We start from the raw sequence: 14,866 nt of genomic DNA, 5'->3' as shown, positions 1-14,866 counted from the left end.
TATCATCTATCTATCTATCTATCTATCTGTCTGTCTGTCTGTCTGTCTGTCTGTCTGTCTGTCTATCTATCTATCTATCTATCTATCTATCTATCTATCTATCTATCTATTGTGCTAAGAACATTATACATGTCTTAGTAATGTCATTCATTTAAATGCCTGTCTTCCTCAATGGATATAGCAATCCTTCCTACAATTTCAAGTCAAATTGACCATATTTGAATTCCTTGTTAGAAACAATTTTCTGATAAATGATTCTTTATTTATCCCAACAGCATAAACTCAAATATTTCCTTCATCACCAAGCAAAATTTATACTTTCTTTCCAAATTAATGCCCCCATTTGTATTCCAAAGACAACCATGTTACATGAGAAAACTAAATGCTTACTACTTTGAATTGGTTTAATGTCCATTACAGTTCCCTCTATAGTGCATTTAAGATTTCTAGAAAGGGAAGACAAATTAAATTGTGTGAGGAAGAGATAAATGCCTCTTTTATTCATAATAAATTGATCAAAAAGCTTACTGATCATCTAAATGCTACATCTGGACTTGTTATCACATGGAAATTCATTATAGAAAATATTCTATGCAGATTAAGATGGCTAATGCAGCGTGTAAACTATAATTTCTGCTATGATTTAGAATTATACTTTCTCATCTAAGTGAAGATTGCTTTGACAGGCATTCATCAGCTTCTGCCTGTTCTTGCATGTGACCCGAAGTACTCGGGACAAATATTTGTAAGAAATACGTATCATGTAAAATGTGCGTTCGTGAAGTCGTGTGAAAAATGAACAGTGCTTGGTCTACATGACACTACCTTATCTGGCCACCAAGTGAAACATTAGCAAGAAAACCCAGGTTTTTGATGCATATCAAATGGCTATCTAATTCATGATCCTCTGAGGCAGTGCCATCTAATAGAAATAAAGGGGAGCCACAAATACATGGCACACATGTAACTTTAAATTCTGTAGTGACATTAAAAATAGTAAAAGTAAACGTAAAAATAATTTTCATAATGTATTTTACATAACTCTATATATGGAAAATACTTTTTATTTCAACATATAATCATCATAAAAATATTAATGATTTTGTTTACCTTTTTTTTTTTTGGACTAAGTCTTTGAAATCTGGCATGTACTACACTGACAGCACATCTCAAAGTGGACCAACCACATTGAGATGTAGCTCAGTAGCCACATGTGGCTAGTGGCTACTTCAAACCATGGCTTCATCATGTATACAAGCAAAGGCAACTAGTGGCTATTGTAGCGGACAACACAACTCTAAGAGCTAAGTGTCCCATGTTTCGTCTTCATCAGTCTGTACTCGTCAGCCTTCTTTTCCTACTGTGGATAATGAGAATAGTCACCTACGTTTCAGCATCACTTAACCCTAGAAAAGTGAGAAACAATTCTGACAGGATATTAAAATCTCCAACTGCAATAATGAATGGATATAAAAGCAGTTTGGACTTTTACTATCTAAATTCTCATACTTTAGGAGAATACAGCAAGAAAGTATTCTCACCTCCCTCAATCTCATGGACTGTGCTTAGCCAGCCAATCTGGGGTTAGTGAGACTAACCCATTGATCCTATCTTGGGTACCAAGGAGATATATATGGTTGTTGTCTCTATTTATTTTTGCTTTCTTTTCTTTTTCTTTACCCTGCTAACAATGCCAACAAATCCTAGTGGAGCCCAGCTCTGTACCACTGAATGCTAAATCTGGCAAATTTACATCACCTACAGATAAGGGAGATGAAAACCCTTACCTACTTCTGCCCTCTACATTCATTCCCGAGGTCTGCTACCCTGAGACTTGACTGGAAAGAGAAATATATTCAATCAGAGGACTCTTCATACTCGACAGTGATGTATATAGCCCACTGATCTTCTCTGTACAACCTATAATGTTATTTAATTTGAATTTGTTGACAACACTTAAAAATTAGAAAATTTCAAAATAATCCGATTCACAATTTTGGTGTGTGAAAAATGATACCTGGCGATGCCCAGTCCCAGTTTTTGGATGGGATCCTAACAGTTTAAACCCTTATCCCAGCTCATTCGCCATGGAAGACTCTGGAACTGCTCATCCCCCTTGCTGGGTGTGCTTGTGGTACTGGGTGTAGGCTGCTAAGCAGAGCCAGGGACAGCATTTTGGTCTTGCTTATCCTGCTTGTGGCTCAGTGTCACCACTTCTGTGCTAGACTCCCGTGAGCACTGACACTGATGACTCGGCCTGTGGTAATTATTTTTCCTTGGTCACCAAAGCGCACAGGAGACAAAGCCATGATTAATCTCTGCTATAGAACTTATTCAAGAATCAATGGCCAGGCTGTTATTGAATTATGTGTGAAATGAAGTACTAACTCAACAGAGATATATCTCTATCAGTATTATATACAAAACCTTGTTTGATTGGACAGTGACTATTTAGTTTGAAATTCAATAGCATAGGCCTTTGTATGTTTCCTTGAAAATTATGCTTTCCAACCCTTAGATTTGGCTCCTCAGTCCTCAATTTCCCCTCTATGCTACTTGTAGAAAAATCATGATTACTGGATTCATATTTCCATTTTTTGTCAAGCTGTCTATATTGCTTTTCTATTGCCACCATAAAAACCTGACCACAAAGTGGGTGGATTAAAACAACGATAATTCATTCTCTCACAGGTCTGGAGACAGGAAGTCTAAAGACAGAATGTCAACAGGGCCACATTGTCTCCAAAAGCTCCAGGGAAAATTCTATTCCTACCTCTTTCAGCTTATATTCTATGTCATTTACGAGTTTTGCTCTTAGACATTGAGGCACGAAGACTTGGGTTCAAGTCTAGGCTTCATCATAGACCAGCTGTGTAGCCTTAGGCAGATAGCTTCTCCTCTCTGAGCTTCAGCTTCTTAACTGTAAATTAAGAGTCGTAATGGTAATCGCCTGATAGGGCTGTTCGTGGATTTAAGTGAGATGATGCTTATAAGCTACTTGGAACAGAGTATAGTACATAGCAAAAGTTCAAAATAATTACAATTTTCATTATTGGGGACATAATATTTTTTAGAGTTAACTGATACAAACCTGAATTTTGAGCTTTTTGAAATTTTGCCTGTAATCTGATCTCCACTGTTATGCTATAATGCATAGACAAATGCTTAATATACCAAAATGCTTATTAACTGAGATCCATGTAGTTAGAATTAAATCGTATCTGTTTTTTAGGAGACTCTGTGAAGAACTTTTATGCAACTATTATTACCAAATTATTCTCCGTAGTATAACTACACTGATTTCGAAAAACATCAAAGTCAAAAGTACCAATAAGCTACTGTATGAATGCTCCTGGTACACACTGCACCTTCTTTGATGACACAACTTTAATTCCCTTTCCTTGGTGAATATTTGCTAATTTGTAAGATTCCATCTACCTCTAAATTTCTCTCACACTTAGTGTCTTGCCAGATATTCAAAATTTACCATATTGAGCTGTGATTTTCAAACTGTGGTTTTTGATCTGTTTGGAGATGATTAAATCAAGCCAGTGTGAGGCAATGAAAAAATTTAAAAAATAAAATAAAATCCAGTAGAATAGAATAGAATAGAATAGAATAGAATAGAATAGAATAGAATAGAATAGAATAGAATAGAATAGAATAGAATAGAATAGGACCCAAAACCAGAGTTGCCTCACCACTCTGAATGTACCTGATCTTGTCTGAGCTTAGAAGTTAAGCAGGCTTATAAAGCCTGAAGGAAGATAAGACAAAATATGAGAGGGGCTAAGTCAGGGTAAATGAAAATATTTTAGTGAAACTTTTGTTTCTGTTTTATTCGTACATGTGGGTATGTGTTCTAGTAGGTGAGGTGACATGGATTTCACACCAGGCGTTGTAGGCATTCACTGATTGATTACATGCATCCATTACAGGCGTCATATACGTGTAGTCCTCACTGTAGTAGACCACATTTTTAGCCTCAATTCTTTTTTAAACAACATTTTTATTTTAAAGATTTCCAAAACTACAGAGAAAAATAGTACAATGATCACTATACATTCTTTATGTGGATTCAGTGATTTTTTTTTTTTTTTTAAGATTTTGATGCTTTTGGGTTTTACCTCTCTCTCTACATATTATTATCACTAATATAATGAGGAAGCTGGATCTCTCTGAATTTAATCCACTAGTGCAGCATTGTTTAGCTTGGCATGTTGTAGAGCTGGGATTTGAACCCAGAGCATCTTCCACTATATCATTATGCCTCTGAAAGGCATTGATTTGAATTCCACTTGTCTGATATTAATATAGCCACTCCTGTCCTCTTTTAGTTATTATTTATATGGAATATCCTTTTCCATCCTTTCACTTCCAGCCTCTTTGTGTGTTTGGATCTAAAGTAAGTCTCTTGTGGACAGCATAGAGTTGGATCATATGTTTTATTTTGTGTTTTTGTGTATTTATTCTGCCAATCTCCACCTTTTGATTAGAGAGTTTAATTCATTTACATTTAAAGTAATTACTGATAAGGAGGGAACTACTGTCATTTTTCTGTTTGTTTTCATATGCCTTATAGCTTTTCTATCTCCCTTTTCCTGCATTAGTGTCTTCTTTTTTGCTTAATTGATTTTTTTGTGGTGACATATTTGAATTTGTTTCTAATTTCCTTTTTTTTGGTTTTTTTTTTTTTTTAGGTATTTTCTTTGTGGTTACTACTGGGATTACATTTAACATCCTAAAGTTATAACACTCTAATCTGAATTTATACTAGCTTAACTCACAATAACATACAAAAACTGTTTTTTTAACAGTTCTGTCCCCACTCTTCTCGGTTGTTAAAATGTCACAAAATTATATATTTATACAGCGAGTGTCCAAAAATATAAGGTTATTTTCTAATGCATTAGTCTTTTAAATTATGTAGAAAATAAAATGTGAAGTTATAAACAAAAGTTATAATACTAACTTTTAGACTAATGATTTTTTAAAAATGCATTAGTCTCAGATCATGTAGAAAACAAAAAGTAGAGTTAAACATTGTTGTTACAACAATACTAGGTTTTATCATTTCCCATGTATTTACCTTTACTGTAATCTTTATTTCTGTGGCTTCAAGTTACTCTCTAGAGTCCTTTAATTTCAATCTACCAGATTCCCTTTAGCATTTCTTGCAGGGCAGGCCTAGTGGTAATAGACTCCCTCAGCTTTTGTTTAACTGGGAACATTTTAATTTCTCCCTCACTTTTCAAGGGCACTTTGCCAGATATAGGACTCTTGGTTAACTGTCTATGGTTCTTTTCTTTCTTTCTTTTAGCACTTTGACTTTATCAGCCTTATGATTTGTTTTGGTTGAAAACTGGAGATTAGAATCCAATATTGTGTTAACTCTGGAAATCAGATTCTCCCTCTTCCTCAGGGTTAGTGCCTTTATGTATGTATGTATGTATGTATTATTATTATTATTACAGACTTTCTCTGTGAGGAAGAGCTGCCTGAGGTATAAACTTAAAGTCTTAAGGTATTTCCTGAGCCTATGACACCCTCTGGGTGCACATGATCACTTCTAATTTCTTCCATATACACAATCGCTCCTGAATATCTTACTCATTAATGTCCAGCCCCTCAAGGGGGGAAAGAGAAAAAAAAAAAGGTAGTTGGGAAAAGATGCCAGCCCTTTAAATGCCCTAGATGTCACTTCAGCTGGAGGTGGAGGGGCTTGTAACAATAAGCAGAGGGGCAACAACTGTGGCCGCTGCCTCCTTGTCTACACTCTGCGGTCAGGAGCAGCATCAGCAATCAGAGCACAGAGCCTGGATATGTGGAGGACGGGGTCCTTTTTGCCCACCCTGGATCCTGCAAAGTGTGCAAGGTGCTCCAGGAGCATGCACACAGAAGCCTGCCATGTGGCTGGGGGTGGGGGTGGGGGTGGGTAATTGCTACTGTGGTGAGAGAGAGTTGAAATTGACCAAAATCAATCACAAAAGTAAGCTGGATCTTCCCCTAGAAGTTGCAAACCCTCGATACCCTCCAGAATTCCAAAATCATTACATTAGATAGATTCTGCCCGTACAATTGTTGTCTGGGTGAGGAGTCAGATTCCTGGTGCTTTTACTGCACCATCTTCACAGAATCCTTTTCTGCTTCAAATCTTCACCCTTACATGTGTTCCTATCCTTTGTTATGTGACTTTATAATACCGCCCACTAAAGGAGTGGAGTATATTTCCCCACCATGATTTTGGGTTTAGTCACTTGACTTCATTTGGTCACTCAAATAAGTCAGAAGTTGTGGTGTGCCAGTTCGGAGCCTGGGCCTTAAGAAAAGTTGTGGGTTTCTAAGCCATTCTCTTGAGCTATCACCATAAGAACATTCCCAGGGTTGTCTCAGGAGGGAGATGAGAAAGATATGATACAAAGCTCATCTCTCTAGCTGGGTCCAGCCCCGGTCAGCTAAGTTCCCAATGTGGTAGCAAATACAGCAAGATCAACAGAGTCTCTCAGCCAAGCCTAGCCTAGAACAGTCAATCTACACTCAACCCACAGATCTGTAAGCTAAATAAAAGTTTATTATTTTATAGCAGTAAGATTTTGTGATTAATAGTAACATAGTACTATTGTAGCACAAATCATAAACATACAAATAGCCTCCTAGGAATGGTTGAACCTTATTTTCTAACACAACTTACAATGTCCTTCTTTTCTTTTGTTTTTCCCGGGAATTTTTCTGGCAGATCTCATCATACGTTCTACTGTGTTTCCATAATATTGATCTCATAACCATGAGATGAATGGCACTCAATGAATGGCAATTTTATGTATGATTGTCCATCTATCTCCCTACTATTATTCTCCTCTAGACTCCCACACTAGATTATGAGCCATTCCAGTCAGAGAAATAATGTGGCATAGTGTTTAATGGCACAGGTTCTGGATTCAGACAGAGCTTGGTTACATGCTCTCTAGCTGTGAGTCACAGAGCACATGCCTTACCATATTTGAGCCTCTTTCTTATCCACAAACATATAGTATAACCACGTCTAATCTGCATGGTTTTCATGAGTACTAACTAAGGGTGCATAAAATGTCCAGAATATGACTGACAATTAATAAGTGCCAGCTATTATTAATAATACCTTTTACTGATCTATATAACCATGGCATGTTAGCATATTGACTATAAAACCATTAAAAATGTTCAATATATTATTGAACAAGAAAACTGGGAATGTTAAAAAGCAGGGAGAAGAAACCACCACGTCATCAAGATTCAAACTTAAAAAAAGAAAAGATAATTAAATTCATGAGAATATAACCCAAAGGCATTCTAGGGTAATATGGAATTAGAATGGATTTTAAAGTTTTGATATTAGATATGATTTTGTTTTGTTTTTCCTTTGAAAAATAATGTAATTCTTCTTTTTGTTGTATTGACTTTTTCTTATTTTTCTAACATCTAAGAGAGATGAAGATACAAGGAAAAGCAAAAATCCATTGTTATAGATTTAATTTCCTAATTGGAATATTAGAAAAATTAAATTAAATTAGGAGGAAAAACTATGTCCAAAAATATTCATTTTTCTTCTTTTTCTACTCAGTGATTTATGTTTAAACATTATTAGAAACACAATAAAAATAAAAGAAAAGCTGCAATAGCAAAAGCATCTGATCAGAAGCCAAAGAGACTTGATGTTGAAACTCAGCTTTGCCATTTAATTATTTTGCGAACCAGAAAAGGCTACTCAAGCTCTTGAGCCTTGGTTTCCTCATCTCTAAATTATGCATAATAATACTTCATGGAGTTATTGTGAGAATTAAGTGGTAAAGAATGTAAAGCATCCCTATATAGAATGAAGGATTGGCCTCAATTCTTCCCCTCTCCCCACCGACTACACCTTTGCCATGTTCTCATCATGGGTAGAGTGTACTCGTATCTTCCTCATGGACTTTGGTCTTGGCTGTAACCAGCTTTGCTCAAATGACATGTGGGTAGATGTGATAAATATGCCAGTTCTGAGCCTAGGTCCTCAGGGGCCTTGTGTATTTCTGTTCTCTTGTGTTACTGCCACTGTCATGAGAAGACCATGTGTCAACTAACTGGCTTGTCAAAGGGGACGAGAGACATCTGAAGCACAGTTGCTCCTGCCACTTCACCAATTTGCAGCTTGAAGCAGGGCTGCCCAGCAGATCCCAGCCTAGATTAGGAGAACCACCACAACTGACCAGCAGATACATGAGAATTAATGACCATTTTAACTCACTTGTTATTGGTCTCATTTCTTACACAGCTGAATTATAGCGAGAGCTAACCGATACAGTGCCCAACATTTTCCAACACATAACTGTCTGATACATATTAGTTCTGTAATAACATAGCAATATGTCATCTGGCATTTTAATTTACTTATGTTAAACACTGGAGAGAAAACCTTTTACATAATTTGTTTTGAAGACCAATTACCAATCCAAATTTGTGAAATAAAATACTAAATAAATATTTAAAGATGACAAGCTTGAGACTCTTAGTCTTATCTGGTTAAAGTCAGTGCCCTTCCAATCACCCTAATCATTATGTTATTTGTTAACCCACTAACTAAAACAATAGTATAAAGAGCATGAACATAGTACAGGATAAAATTAATTCATATTAGTTAAGCTAGTGTCCACAATACCCATTAAACTAGTGGTATGCAGTTTCAGAAATTTGGATGCAAGCCCCAATATGTTTGACATACATCCTTTATAATATATCAGTCAGTGAAATATATTCTGTTTATTTCCCTCTCAAGTAGAATTTGAACCACAAATGGCAGGTGAGAGACTCATATTTCACTAATACAATCCTCCACAATTCAGTAGTCTCAAAAAGAATCCTTATACTTAAGTGCTCTATACCTGAAGGCTTACAGTGCATTTTTTGCTTGTATCTCAGCTTTCTCCATCTACCAAGACACAATGAAAAAGCACACCAGGACTCAGGTCCCCTCTGAGACCCAGGGAAACATCAATTCTAAAATGTCTAAAAATGCCTCAGACAAATATCCCCACTTCAAATGCATATATATATATATATATATATATATATATATATATATATATTTAATCAGAAAACCTAAACAAAAGGACAGAACTATAATTTTTAAATGTCTCATGACAACTTTTTCAATAAGGAAGTTCTTGACCTAATTCTATCCAGCTCTTCCTCTGAAAATTAAGTTCTACTTACTTGCATTACCATGTATTGTGTTCAACTTCTGCATTACCATGTATTGTGTTCATGTAAGATTCAACTTTTGGATGGGTATGTAGTGTTTAAAAAGTGCTCATCTTCCTCCCTAAATTTAGCAGGATAGCTGAAGTAAAATTTGCAAGTCATCCATTCAAAACTCTCTTTTTTTTCCCTTTTCACTTATACCCTATAACACACTATAAGAAATGCATTCATTCATTTGAGAGATATTATGTACACACTTATCACATGCCATGCATTACGTTAGGTACTGAGATGACAGGTGCACAGGGAAGTTAGGCATTCATCAAAAATTCCGAGAAAAATATAAAAGTAAAACTATAACAAGTACTGTGAAAGGAAGTGCATGGTATCAAGCTGGTGTCTCCTAGGAGGGCTGGCCTGATTTAGGAGTATGGAGGAGGTTCCCATGTGGAAGTGATGCTGGAGCAAATACGTGACAAATAGGTAGCAGTTGCCCAAGTTAAAATGTTGGGCAATAGGGCATTTCCAGGAGGAGTGATCAAAATATGCAAAGGGAGGAGCTCACTGAAGTCCTTGGAGGAGGAAGACCTGTATGGGTGGAACAGAGTGTTATAAATAAGAATGGCATGAAATGACAGTAAGGGGCTCCCTCACCATCCAGCGTGGAGGTACAAGGACTGACAATTCAGTTCATGAATTTGTTGCAACAATGTTGCTAAACTTTTTTTGATATCAAAAGGATTATTCATTAAGAATTTGTACCAACTAGACAAACAGTCAACCAAGTTTACTATTTGGAAGTGCCTATTTGCAGCATGAAAAGTTAGATGACCTGAACTTTTCACCCACAATTCATGGCTCTTGCATTAAGACAATGTACCAGCTCACACGGCACTTTCTTTGAGGGAATTTTTAGCCATTAAACAAAAAAACTGTATTGGAACACCCTCCCTGTTCACCTGATCTGGCCCCCAATGACTTCTTTCTTTACCCAAAGATAAAGGAAATATGGAAAGGAAGACATTTTGATGACATTCAGGACATCAAGTGTAATACAATGACTGCTCTGATGGCCATTCCAGAAAAAGAGTTCCAAAATTGCTTTGAAGGGTGGACTAGGAGCTGGCATCAGTGCATAGCTTCCCAAGGGGAGTACTTCAAAGGTGACCAAAGTGATATTCAGCAATGAGGTGTGTAGCACTTTTTCTAGGATGAGTTCATGAACTTAGTTGTCTGAAGTTGTATGTTTGGCCATTGGGGGCCACCATCAGGAAACTGGATGATGAGATGAGCACGAGGAAAGAGTGATTCCTCTACCATAGGCACGCCCACTCACTGGAAGCAAAAAGGTAAGTTGCTATTCAGATTCACAGACCAGAATGATCACTTTGGCTATAGAATATAAATTGGATTGGAAGGGGCAAGAATAGATAGAGGCTTGATATTTTCATAGTTCAAACAAAACATGGCATTTGCTTAAACAGAAAAATAATGGTGAAAATACAGGCAATTGGTGAATTCAAGACAGAAAACAAACAAACAAACAAACAAATAAATAAATAAAGCTTCCAGAGCGGACTCTAACATCTCATTCATGCAACTCAATGGGAGACAGTATAATTGATTGAGGAGAGTACCTGGAAAAAGAAATCCAGGTTTTCAAATGACAACCAAGCATTTGTCTTTGGACGTGTTCAGTTTGAGGTGGCTTTGAGACATCTAGATGGAGACGAAACAGACAACTGGATACATAGATCTGAAACTAATGAAAGGTCAGAACTTAGGGATTTCTGTTTGGTAGTTCTTGACATATGGTGATGATTAAAACTGTGGTTGCAAGTGAGGTTTCCCATAGGGTGAGAACAAGCCCAGTTCTAAGGAAGTCTACCATATACTGGCCAGTTAAAGGAAAATGAACCCAGAGGGAAAAAAGAGGAGCAACAGAGAGTCAGTAGGTACATATGATATCAGAGGATGGTAGTGTCATAGAAGACAAAGCAACAGTATACAAAACTGTGTGAGCCATATGTGTCTCTGGTTGACTGACAACATGTGAGAAAATAATATTCTTCTCATTGTTGTGTCCTTATAACTCCTTACTTTTTAAGGGAATAAATATTATGTCTTAAAGGAAGGGACTTTCTGCACCAGAGAACAATTTTACTGCATTTAGGTTCCCTTTGATTTTGACCCTTTCTGGTGTCTGACCTCTGCAATAGGAAATAGTTTGCACAGTTCTTATGGATAATGAAGGTCAGTGCTACATTCTGTTGCTTCTGGTTATTACGGCTTACCCCAAGCAGAATTGATAAACTGGATCCAGGTCTAGGCACTTAGATTCCAGTTCACCAAGGTTTTATTCTAGCAAACTCTGGCCTACACATAAAGAAAAACCAAACACAAAAAGGTTAGCTTTCCCAAGGACACACACTTAGAAAATAGCAGTCAGATTCAAACTAATGTTTCTGATTTTCAAATTCCCTGCTGTGTGACACATGAAGGCAGCACGAGAACTACTCAGTGATACGCTTCTTTTAATGTCCATATTGCAAGCAAGGTGTAATAAAAACAAAAACTCATTAGTTGGGAGAGAGAACATACAAATCGTAAAGCTCAAGAACTGAAAACTCTAAAATCATAAACTTAATAATGCCAGCAGCCTTAGCCTTATCCTTTGAAAAATAACTCTTTGTCTCAGTGAGCTCAGACTGTTATAACAACAACCACAACAACAACAAAAAGCAAACAAAACAGAACCACAGACTAGGAGGCTTAAACAAACTGGGAAGTCCAAGATCAAGGTCCTGGCAGATCCAGTGTCTGGTGAGATCCTGCTTCTTAACTTGCTGTCTTCTCCTCATGTCCTGACAGAGTGGGGAGCAGAAGGCACAGCAGGCTTATCTGTCTCTGCTTCTGAGAGTACCTATCCACTCGTGAGGGCAGTGCCCTCATGACCTAAACCTCCTAAAGACCCCACCTCTTAATACCATCACATTAGGGTAAGGATTCCAACCCAGGCATGCTGGGGGGACACAGACATTCAGTCCATAATAGCCTTTAAAACCCTTGGGTGTTAAGTTTCCCAAACTTATGAAAACCTTCTCACTGCCAACAGTGCAGACGGCTTCACAGTGCAATAACATGAGTGCAGGGTTATCTTGCCTGCAGCTCAATGTACCAAAAGAAGTTTCATTCTGCTGTTACTTCTCTTATTTTGTGGGTAAACAGCCCACCTGTCAAAACCAAGCAAGGAACAAACCTGTGGTCTTGTTACCCAACACGTTTGAATAAACTTGGGTTAGTGTTCTGTTTCACCTGTTCCTTTATAATTCATGTAAAGTTCTTTGATCGCAGCTTGTTTTGTTCTAAGGAAGAGTGGGTACCACCACATCAGAACGTTTCTTTTGACAGTGTAAAAAGACTGGGCAACTGCAACCTCAGAACAATGGATTTGGTGTCACAATTTAATTAAACCCACTAATGTTATCACATTAATGCCAGGTAGGGCTACTTACTCCATGGCTTTGGAGAAGCTAAGTACTAAAATCACCCCATTGCTTGAAGGACAACATTGTGCATAAGGAGAGGTGAATAGTGTTTGTTTCACTACAAACAAACATTATCAGGCTGTGGTAAATTGAGGTCTATCTGAATTTTTAGATTGTTCTCACCTAAATTAAGCTAAAATGGAAAATTTTTACATAGCACAATATAACACATTAATCCAAGGAGTGGTTCTCTAGTTGAAAATTAAATGAAGCCAACAACAAAGCAAAATTTAATACACAGTGGAAGCCAAATGAATACATGTGATTGGCAGATTCTGTGTTGCTGGGGAAATGGTACCAAAGATGGGCATCCTTGAACCTTATGGCAATATACTGGCTGTCATTATTTTACTAGTTTAGTGCTATTGCCAAGCTAACATAAACTATTGTCTCTTATTTTGCCTTGGGAAATTGTCAAATACAAGGAATTGTCCATGCCTCTAAGAATTTAGAGCCCACCTGTTCTGAATCAGTAGGAAGAATGGGGATCAGAATGCACAATGGACCCTTGGACAACCCCACGTGGGAGGCTGAGGCCTTGACCGTTTGTCCTGGGATTGTTTCTCCTTCACCTGTGAACATACGGTCTTGATGAACTGCCATGAGGACAGCATGGAAGAGGAGACCAACAACATCATTGTCCCAGAAGCTAATTCACATAATACGTTATAATCAGGGGAGATAAAAGATGAGCCACAGCCATGATGCGATCATTATATGACATCATGAGAATTTTCTAGTGCTTTCCATTTTGTATCATGTTTTTAAGAGAATAGAAGGCCATTTTTCAGTGCCCCAAATATGAAATATACATAATTGTATATGGACCCTGTCAAAAATCTTATCAAAAAAAGGCAATTCAGGTAGGAAAAGACCAATGGGGACCAGGTGCTACCCATGGTGCTCAAGACTAACCCTTCCAAACTCGGGGAAGGAGTTCTCAGTTCTGCTCAGACCATTTGTCTTAGCTTTCTAGGGCTGCCATAACAAAGTACCACAAACTAGGTGCCTTAAAATAATATAACTTTATTGTCTGACAGATCTGGGGGCTCTAAGCCCAAAATCAAGGTGCCAGCAGCATTGATTCCTTCTGAGGGATCTAAGTGAAATTGTTTCATGCCTGTCTCCTGGCTCGAGGCAAGGCCTGGGCATCCTTGGCATTCCTTGGCTTATAAACACATCACTCCAATCTTAGCCTCCATCTTTACACGGCTTTCTTCCTGTGTTTTTCTCTCCTCTCTGATTATAAGGAGATCATGTACATTGGGTTAAGGCCCACCTTACTCCAGTATGACCTCACCTTAATTAATTACATCTGCTACAACCCTGTTTCCAAATAAGGTCACATTCTGAGGTTTTGGGGGTTAGACTACAACATATCTTTTTTGAGGGGGCAGGGGTCACAATTCAACCCACAACACCATTTAAGCAATTCTGAAAGAGAATCTCACCAGAAAATGAAACTAATGCAGGTAAAATCTTATTCTTTCTATTTTTATTAAACAGAAAACAGAATGTGTTAAAAAAAAATTAACATCTGCCTTAAAGAAGTGAAATTTTTACTCACTGTACTTTATAAGAAAATATTAACTAATTTGTGGCCTGACAAAAAGTGAGTTTCCCCTGATCTTTGGTGAAAATATTCCCTGAAATAAATATTTTATCCCTTGAAATCACCTTGTGTCGTTCATTTTTCCATAGTGGATCAAGGTGCTGCTCTGTGGAGGTGTTTCAATAAATGTGTCTTAAAAATTCTAACCCAGTATGGTTTCCCTTTCTTAGGAGCTATGTAATTGTCAAAGGTAGTTTCTGCAGCGACATGTGGAATTCTTGGGAACTCAGAGATAGCTGATTTAAAGTAATATAGAGTGGGTGACCTTGCATTTAATCAGCCAGGTTATAGTGTCTGATTGAGCTTAGCTGAGAGGATTAACAAACTTAAGTTTCAAGTCAAGCCACAGAAATATTAGAAAGTGTATCCCTCTCATAAAGCAAACTTGTCTCAATAAAACAAACATGGATTACCATGTCTGTAGCTCACACGGAATTACCAGGATGCCCTCATGGGTTATTTCACCTTCTAGTAGCTAATAAAGAGTCCT

This window comes from Rhinolophus sinicus, linkage group LG02 (assembly GCF_036562045.2).
Source record: "Rhinolophus sinicus isolate RSC01 linkage group LG02, ASM3656204v1, whole genome shotgun sequence".
Lineage (NCBI taxonomy): Eukaryota > Metazoa > Chordata > Mammalia > Chiroptera > Rhinolophidae > Rhinolophus > Rhinolophus sinicus.
This window is presented reverse-complemented; position numbering follows the sequence as displayed.